At 36.8% G+C, this 10007-nt stretch overlaps 1 protein-coding gene across 1 annotated transcript in view; it reads right to left on the bottom strand.

Annotated features, from left to right (window-relative positions):
- LOC107746311 (FERM and PDZ domain-containing protein 3-like) overlaps positions 1-10007 on the bottom strand; it is a 189520-nt gene that overhangs the window by 176523 nt on the left and 2990 nt on the right. Inside the window, exon 2 of the mRNA XM_016560451.1 lies at positions 8658-8978. The gene's annotated coding sequence lies outside the window, so the exon portion shown is untranslated. The remainder of the gene's footprint in view (positions 1-8657; positions 8979-10007) is intronic.

Raw genomic sequence — 10007 nt, 5'->3', positions numbered from 1 at the left:
TTAATTAATTAATTAATTAATTAATTAATTAATTAATTAAACAAAGTACAAAGAAACTTGGTGTGAGCACTTAACCCCCAGATAAACAAAGGTAGTGGCTTATGATGCTTTTTGGAGGAAGAACAAACATAGAAGTATAATCAAATATACATTCTCATAAGCCACTTACAACCATAGACTAAATAAATTCAAGTAAATCTATTTTACACTCTGTACATCTCTATTAACATTGTTATTACTATCTTCTTCTCCAAGGACAGATTATTAATTAATTCAAATTAACATTGACATCAAAACAGTATACAACTAGTGAACCATTTTCTCTGAGTATACATATACATTTCCCCAAAACAAATGAAATAAATATTACTCACTCCGTCTCATTAGAAATTCACCCAGCTGTCACCTCACATGCACCTTCACGTGCCTTCGTTCTCCCCTCTAGTATTATTTTATTAAAGGAGAAATACGTTTTGTTTACTTTCCCTTCCACTTCACAATATAAATGGCATGTCCTAAATTCAACGTTCACATTAAATATCACTCACGCTCGATCTCCGTGGCCTGCACGATTCCGCTACGCAGATATTTCTCACCCACGGAGAAATCCGAAATCCGTGTGATAGTAGACTGCTCTAAACTGCTCAGCGATCAGACCAACACCCAACCGAGGGTTTCCCCTTTTTTCCCCCAGACCAAACAACAAACGGTGTTGTTTTCCAGCCCACACACTTCAACTCACGTGTTCCCGGAAAGCCCCTAATCACACTATTTTCCTAATTAATGCTGTACAGTTGCTTTGACACAATCTGTATTGTTAAAAGCGTTATATAAATAAAGGTGACTTGACTTGACTTGACTAATCATAAACCGGCTCCCCAGAAACAAACACTCTCTTTTTTTCCGCTCTTCTCACCGCGCTGCTCAGACACACGAGAGTGCCCCGTACTGATGGATAGGCATGACCGCAGGCAATTCTTATGATGACTACTCTTTGTTACCCGGCAACAATTGTAATGTGAAAACAAATAATGTTATATTATTATGTGATTAAATTATATGGTTTGTGAATGTAATTAATTATAATATTAATTTGTTGTTTTTAAGCATCTTGGAGACGTTGGCACAGTTCTTATGGATTGAGTCCGTATCAGTTTGTTCTGTTTCTTCATGTCAATCCAGACAGACTGAATGATGATAAGATCAGATCTCTGTGTGCAGCACTGGCTGTTGTCAGACAAAAATCTCACTGGATTATTACAATTAATGGCAAAAGGAATGTTTGGAAATGTAAACTAATATTTCCTAATGACACACTACAGCAAAATATGAAAATACAGCATCAAATTAAATTGAAAAATGTGAAAACACTTTATTTTAAGGACCAATTTTCACTATTATCTAGCAAGCATATTACTAGCATATTTGCTGTTTATTAGTGCTTATAAAGCACATATTAATGTCTTATTCTGCAGGACCATACACTCGATGCCTTAATCCACCCCATACCTAAACCTAACAACTACCTTATTAACTATTAATAAGCGGCAAATTAGGAGTTTATTGAGGCAAAAGTCATAGTTAATAGTTACTGTAGTTAATAGTGAGAATTGTTCTCCTAAAGCGATTTTATATACATAGAAAGCATGTAAAATGCAAGTAAAGTGTTTACTTTAATGTTTCAAATAAACTTTTTAAATAATAATAATAATACACTCTAAAAAATGCTGGGTTAAATACAACCCAGTGCTGGGTAAAATAGGGACAAACCCAGCGATTGGGTTGTTTTGACCCAGTGGTTGGGTTAAATGTTTAACCCAACCTTCTGGGTAGTAACCCAACCGCTGGGTCAAAACAACCCAATCGCTGGGTTTGTCCCTATTTTACCCAGCACTGGGTTGTATTTAACCCAGCATTTTTTTTAGAGTGTAATAATAATAATAATCATTATTATTATTATTACACTCTAAAAAAAATGCTGGGTTAAATACAACCCAGTGCTGGGTAAAATAGGGACAAACCCAGCGATTGGGTTGTTTTGACCCAGTGGTTGGGTTAAATGTTTAACCCAACCTTCTGGGTAGTAACCCAACCGCTGGGTCAAAACAACCCAATCGCTGGGTTTGTCCCTATTTTACCCAGCACTGGGTTGTATTTAACCCAGCATTTTTTTTAGAGTGTAATAATAATAATAATCATTATTATTATTATTACACTCTAAAAAAAATGCTGGGTTAAATACAACCCAGTGCTGGGTAAAATAGGGACAAACCCAGCGATTGGGTTGTTTTGACCCAGTGGTTGGGTTAAATGTTTAACCCAACCTTCTGGGTAGTAACCCAACCGCTGGGTCAAAACAACCCAATCGCTGGGTTTGTCCCTATTTTACCCAGCACTGGGTTGTATTTAACCCAGCATTTTTTTTAGAGTGTAATAATAATAATAATCATTATTATTATTATTATTATTATTATTATTAAATGCCAGCAAATGGGTGAAATAATGTTCCATCATCAGTGTAACAGATATAATTATGTAAAAATGAATCAATATACTTATTCTGTCCTGTACTTAGTAAAATGTATAAAAAGAAAAGCTGATAATACTAAATTTGACTATATCCTAAATTAATGAAAACATTTTGTTGACAAACGAGTAAAATCTATTGGATTGAAGGATAGTGGCAAAGATTTGTATAAAATTTAAATTAATTAATGAATTCATAAGTATTTGGGGATGCACTGTGATACTTAAAGAGAGTATGTAATGTCATCTAATGATTCTTGTTTTAAATATTACAAGATTTTTTTTTTTGGTATATAAACTGATGTTACACTGAATGACATTTTAGTGGGTGTCTTCAATAAATCATGGTAGAAATGTATGATAGGCACTTTCTCTGTGAATAAATCCACCCTCCGGGGTATTTATTTGAGCTCTCCTTGTCGCGTGTTCCTTCCACCCCGTTACAATATATAGTGCTCTATTGTATTTATTTTGTTTGCATGCAATATGATGTATGGGTTCTTTTATAAGTCTTATTTGCAGTGATAACATGAATTGGCACACTGCAAATCCTGAAAAATCAAATCTCAATTTTTATGGCAATTTTTTAATTGTCTGCATTAATTGGTGGTTAATTGGTGAAATATGGACTGGAGTGGATGTTTTGTGTAATAGCCCTTTGTGTCACTGCACTGCGTCTGCTGCATTCACATCAACTTCAGACTGCAATCAACACTATATGACACACTGATCTATTGATATGGCTGTCGTGTTCTGTTGACATACACCTGCTATGCTAAAAAGAGTGGTGGTTTGGTTAAAGTGCTGCTAAAATATTAGCTTTGACCTTTTAAGGTGGATCACATTTTCCAATTATAAGCTAGCTCTTTTTGCCAAAATATTTGATCAGAATTGTTTCCTTTAAAAGTGTACTTCACAGTGTTGCACCTGAGACCTGACTAGCTCTCACAGCTTGTCATGGACTAGGAAGCATGTGGACCCGGCTTGACTTCAGTCTTGAGTGCTCCAGCACTGCGGAAGTGTTTCATAGTCTGTGTCTCTTGTCGGATCTGTGTTATTGTGTCTCTGGAACAGAGCACAATGCGAAGGTTCGTGTAACACTGACTACGTTTACATGGACATCAGTAATCAAATTATTTACCTTATTCTAAATAAACCAATATTATGATTATGGTGTTTACATGGGTTGCTTTTAGAATATTCCTTTCATGTTTCCGTTTTACATGTTATAGTACATAGTTCGATTAATGGCACACGTCATTACGTCCCCATGTGACGCCATCCGACGTCCCCTCTGGAATTTCACGTATAAACATATAGTTCGTCTTCGTGATGATGCCATGTACAGTTTTGGGTGTTTCATTTTTAATTTTATGAAAGCTTCAAGTGCAGTTAATTATTTGTACGTGCATACAGATGATGGCGGGTGTTGAAGCTCTTACTTCGATTATGACTTTAGCCGGATTAAGGTAATCAAAAATATCTGTTTACATAGTAGATTCTTAATCAGAGTATTCTACTTAATCGGAGTATTCTACTTAATCGGAGTATTGTTGTCCATGTAAACGTACTCACTGATACACAAGCAGGCTTCATTCATCCCAAAGGAAAGCATATTTACACTGTCTGAATCACTCAGACCCTCTTCTGGTCTCGGTCTTGACTCGGACTCAACCTACTTTGGTTTCGGCCTGGACTCAGACTTCGAATGAGCTGGTCTCCACTACAATCTAAATACAATCTAAATTAGATATGTGGTTACAATAATTTAAACATTTTAATGGGAAAAGTAAAACAACACATTTAAAATACAGAACGTTTAATTATCCATGTCAAACTGGATAATTTAATTCTGTGTTCAGATACAGTACATGTCTTCCAGTCAGCAGAAGCCTGTTTGTCTAGAACATCACCCTTGGTTTATTATCATCCTCTCCTTTGACTCCTTTAGCACCTACAGCTGAAAGGCTTGAGTCATGTTTCTAATTTTAACCCAGCCTCTGACCTCCTTTGTGTCATGTAGGACCCAATAAAGTCTCAGAACGTGCCCAGATTGCCAAACCAGCGGGACCCTTCTGAAGTCACATACAAAGTCTTACTGTCATCCTATCATCTTGTAACTTGTGTTAGAGCTAATGTACAGTCAGTGGGTTATTATCGCAAAATAAACTGTGACAAGTGATCTGGGGCCTGCACTTCAAAGATATGACCAGAGTTGTAAAAATCGTTTGAGAAAACCAAACCAAACAGATCCAGACAGGATTAAGTGGTTCCACTACACTCCAGCTAAACTTTCTCTCTGAACTCAGGATTTGATCCTGAGTTTGTGATTATTTCATGAGCGGCCAGAATGATGTATTACTTTTGCAGCAAACATCCTGTCTCATTCCCTGTTGGCAGAAATTAATATTTCTTGGCTGCAAATGAAGAGATCATTATGAAGAATTAAAACACATTTTGCACAGCAACAGGAAACACCACTGCTGTCCAATCAATCAATCAATCAATCAATCGATCGGTCGATGGGAAAAGTAAAACAACACATTTAACTAGAAAATCGATGGGAAAAGTAAAACAACACATTCTGTAGCTAGAAATATTAATATTGATCGATCGATCAATAAATAAATAAATAAATAAATAAATAAATAAATAAATCCTTGAGATGAATGCTGAAGAAAGGAAAATAGTGAAATAAAATATATAAATTATCTGTCATTGTAAGTGAATTTACCTAGGTTCAAAATATAGGCCTATCAAACGAAACAAAAACTTTGTATTAATTTAAAATATATAAAAGTTTTTTTTTAATTATTAAAAAAAAATCTAATTATAATTAAATGATATAACATAAATTAATATAATTTAGGGTAACACTTTACAATAAGGTTCCATTTGTCAACTATATTTAATACATTAACTTACATGAACTAACAATGAACAATACATTTGTTACAGAATTTATTAAGAACATTATTATTAATCAACATTAAGTAAGGTTAATAAATGCTTTTTTAGTATTTTTCATTGTTAGATTATGTTAACAAATGGAACCATATTGTAAAGTGTTACCGAAAGAGAATGACCACTTACACGTAAAGAACAAAAACAAAAAACAATAATACATTTTTAATATACAGCCATCAGATGAAAATCTATGTCTAGTGAAAATAGAATAGAATTGAATTGAATTAAGTGGAAATGAGATTTATGACCACTCTTCACTATATATGCAGTGTGCTATAATCTGAAGCATCGGAGAAGACGAGTGACGACATGAAAGATGTGACTGTTACAGCTGATTGTTTTAATAAAAGTTTCTACAGAGTTTCTATGGGCATGAATACTGGTAAGAGATCGAAAATTGGTGAAACTACTGCAAAACTTACTTGACTAGCCACCTAAACTGGCTTTGTGATAGAGATTCCTGTGGTAGAGATTACTTCATGACTACTTGTAAATAAGTGGTAAACATTGACTTGAGGTGAAATTATGTGAGAATAGAGTGGCAGGTGAAACAAAAACATTATTTCCTGTGTAAATGATCAAATCGGATAGTGATCTTTAAAGATAAAGGCCATAAAGACACAAAGTTTGACTAAATACTCTATTATCAAAGGAGTACCATGGTTGTTTGGTATTGTCTGAGGTATTATAGAGCAGTGTTTCCCAACCGGGGTGCCGTCTGTCGAGAGCAGGGATGGCGTGTAAAAAAAAAATTTTTTATATTTTTAAATTGCTAAAATGTAAAAAAAAAGCATATATTATATAATATTCATTTCTGATGTCGCCAATAATTATGTACAGTATTGTTTCTGTCTGCAATAGCCCTACTGTGTTGTAACATGGTGTGGTATATGGGCAACTCTGGTAACGCTGCCCTCTCATTCATTGATCTGCTAACCGCTATGTTATGCTCGCGTGTTCTGATAATAATAGTTTTCTAGGACTAAACATTATTTGGATAATTGGTAAAAAAAAAAAAAGAAAAATATTTTAACCCTACTGTTAGACCTACCTGAAAAACTAAAAAGCAATTTATTTAATTCGAAGGCCTGTCGTTATTTTTTATTTGTGCTATCATTATTAATTTCTTTATTTGTTCTTATTTTATTACTGACTGCTTACTTGTCATTTTTTATTCAATTCAAAGTTTGAAATCAAGCTATCTCGTGCTACTGCACCAAAATTACCCCACTGTAAAATTAAAAAAACACTGAGTGAGCAAAAATTTGTGAGATAGCTAGTTATAATGGCCTTTAAATAATGTTTACATATGTATAAAAGCCTACATTAAAATCTGTCATATAAATTGGTCTCTTCATCAGAAATTAGCCTTCTGATTGCCACCATTGATGGACAATTTTTAATATTAAAAATATCTGTATGACATTATATTCTGCAGTTCTTCCCTGTTGTACCGAATATCTATACTTTTCAAATTATCACATCGAAGTTAGAAATTCAAATATTGTGACAAAATTTATTTTGTAGGGTGCCACAAGTTTGTTAAAATTTCCAAAGGGTGCCGCGACTAAAAAAAGGTTGGGAAACACTGTTATAGAGTACTATGTGAATAACATAGTACATGGAAATCATTTAATGCCATGGTTTAAATCAAAGTGCCATGCCATTACCATTAGATCCCATTATTTTTCCTTTGTACAAACCCGCTGTTTGTCCCCTCCCATCAGATGGCATGGCCATTGTACAGTATGCTGCTCAGCAGTGTTGCACAGTCCAAGTCACCTCTAAATGCAATATTTCTATGCAGGTTCAATCTCAGAAATGCACTGTGGTGCTTCCTCATTCCGTCATAAACTTTTATCGGGTTGTGCTGTAACTGAAAATTGCACTGGTTCGGAGTATGCATTTGCATGCATATGAGCTGCTGTGTTTGACTCGGGATGCAGGCCAACCATTGCGTTAACGAGACACTGAAGATCATATAACTGTATATTCCTCAGGAGACCATATGACAGCTTTAATCTTTTCAAATTAAATTGCATTGAACATGTGAGTAAACGTGAAGCAGAACAGCGGGCCTGAGAGAAAATCAGTAACTGAATATAGAGGACATGATAGTGCAGTTTTCAAAGCTGTTGGGTCCCCAAGCAAATCCCACATTTGATGGTTATAGCAAATTAAAGAGACAAGTAAAATCACATAGTCATACCTTCCTATTCATTCTCAATGATCACAAAATGAGATTTCCACTCTTCACTAAACACGTCATTAATCTATGCCAGGGATCAACATTTCCCCTACCGTAAAATACTGCAATTCATCCAGTTACAAACAGAGATTTCCTGAAAGATTGCCAGAGATTCATCTTTAAAAAACCAAGCATCATTATCATAATGACGCAAGAAAAAGGCATGCAAATGTAAACACAGCTGATTTTGTGTACTGAATGCGGCTATTTAGCTCATTAGCACAGATTGGCTGCATTGATATTGAGAGCCGAGGTACAATATATACATGTGCGATTCAATCACTGGCACTAAACCTGCAGCTGAGAGACCCCTCACCCCCACCCACAAGGGCTTTCACAGATCTCCAGCCCACTGCAAATTAAGCATAGCCTCAGTCAATAGTGCATTTAATGCTTGCTAACCCAATATTCCAGTTCTATAATGCAAGGTAAGCTCAAGCGAAAGGTGATGTCCACTTGTCAAACCCACCAGATGATGTTGTTGATTAGTCAGATGTTGTTGGCATAGTCAGAGTTCATTGATGGGTTCGTGAGTTTTAATTACGATTATGCAAGAGGAAGACTACAGCTGGCATTGCTGTTCATTTGAGAATAAAGTAGATATGATTGCTTGAGGCACAGTTCCTTTTTAATTTTACTGTCTGCTTTGCCACACACACTGAATTTTAATGAGGATCTTTCTCAGCATCTCCAAGGCATGAGTTTTGATTACACGCATCTCTTTTGTATTTTCAAACTTCGTTGGAACCACGTTCTTGCTCAAGCATGCCAATCTGACAACAATATGCACAGTTTCCCCGAGAGAGAAAAGCAAACAAAAACCAAGAACGACAGCTCGCATTAGCCCGACATCCCCAACGGAGGATTACATTGATCCTTTCAGAGGTTAAATCTGTTGAATTAGATGGCACCTTACCTGTGTCTGAAGCATGCAGCAGCCACTTTCAGCCCAACCAATCATGCCCTCCTATTTGGGCAGCTCGAGTGCTTGCTGGCAGTTGCACAGGTGGAGGTTCACAGAGAGCTCTTTCCCATTCACCCAGGTCATTGCAGCTGGCTCCGGAGTTTTCTTGAGCAGACAGGGGATGGGCGGCCACTCGGACCTCTCACATCTCTGGCGGATCCCTGCGGTGTGCGTTCGCTCTCAACGACTGCTGGATGCAACTTTCCCCCGTATTCTCCACCTCGCTGGGTTTGCATGCATTTCCCTTCCTTTTGTGAGATCCGACGAGTGTGACTGAGATGCAGGGAGGGATAGAGTGTGAACGCAGGAGAGGAGGAGAGAAAGGGAGGGAGAGAGAGAGAGAGAGAGGGAGAGAGGCGCAGGAGAGGGAGATGCTTCATTTATTGGCATAAATCAGGAGGGGAGAGAAGAGGAGGGTCTGTGGTGAGACTACAGTACATGTCAGTCACGTCCACATTAGAGCGTGTGTGCACGTCCCAAGAGATGCTCTCTGGACATGTGTGATTATGGGTAATGTTGCTTTGATATCACTGCACGCTGGGTTTCCCTGTCTGTCCTTGTGCCGTGACACTGCTTGCACTAACAAAACTCATATACTGTATATTTGCCAAGACCGGGCGATCAATCACGTACACGAGCACGCAGGGAAGGCAAAGAGGCTGTATGCGTCTCCCCAGGAGAAAATATACATTACAGACTTCCGCAGGGAATATGGGACGGATGTGAGCTATCCTGCGTGCTGCTCTTTGAAAACCTCCTGGGAGAGGACAGAAAGAACACTGGATTGCTAATCAAATAACCCAGCAAACTAGCATTGTAAAATACTCAAACCAGTGCAGGATTACGGAGTGAAGATGCTCTCTGAGCGAGGTGATCTGGGATTTCCCATTTGGCCGGGACCTTGAAGCCAACATTAAATGGCATTCACAAGCCATTTTTCTTCTGGAGAGTGACGTTTTTATGAGCGAAACGAGTATTGAATGAGATATGGATTGATTTTATCCATTGAGAATTGATTGGATTGTTAATAGCACTGAGTTATGGAGGTTTACTACTCTTCAGAAACACCACTAGTACCCTTTTTGGGAAGCTTTTTGATCGGGACATGAAAGCTGAAGGTCAAGTTCAACCTTTTTTTTGTTAACAACTGTTTATTGAATTTTCTTCTGGGAATAGTAATATAAAAAAAAAAGCAACTGTGCAAATTTAGAACCCACCTCAACCCATCCCAACCCTGGTAGACTTAAAAAATTAAAAAATACAAAAAATTATAAATAATAATAATAATAATCATAAAATAAA

Source organism: Sinocyclocheilus rhinocerous, unplaced genomic scaffold, assembly GCF_001515625.1.
Source record: "Sinocyclocheilus rhinocerous isolate Xijiao unplaced genomic scaffold, SAMN03320098_v1.1 scaffold1881, whole genome shotgun sequence".
NCBI classification, from domain to species: Eukaryota; Metazoa; Chordata; class Actinopteri; order Cypriniformes; family Cyprinidae; genus Sinocyclocheilus; species Sinocyclocheilus rhinocerous.
Note: the sequence above shows the minus strand (reverse complement) of the source record. Positions and strands in the feature narration are given on the sequence as shown.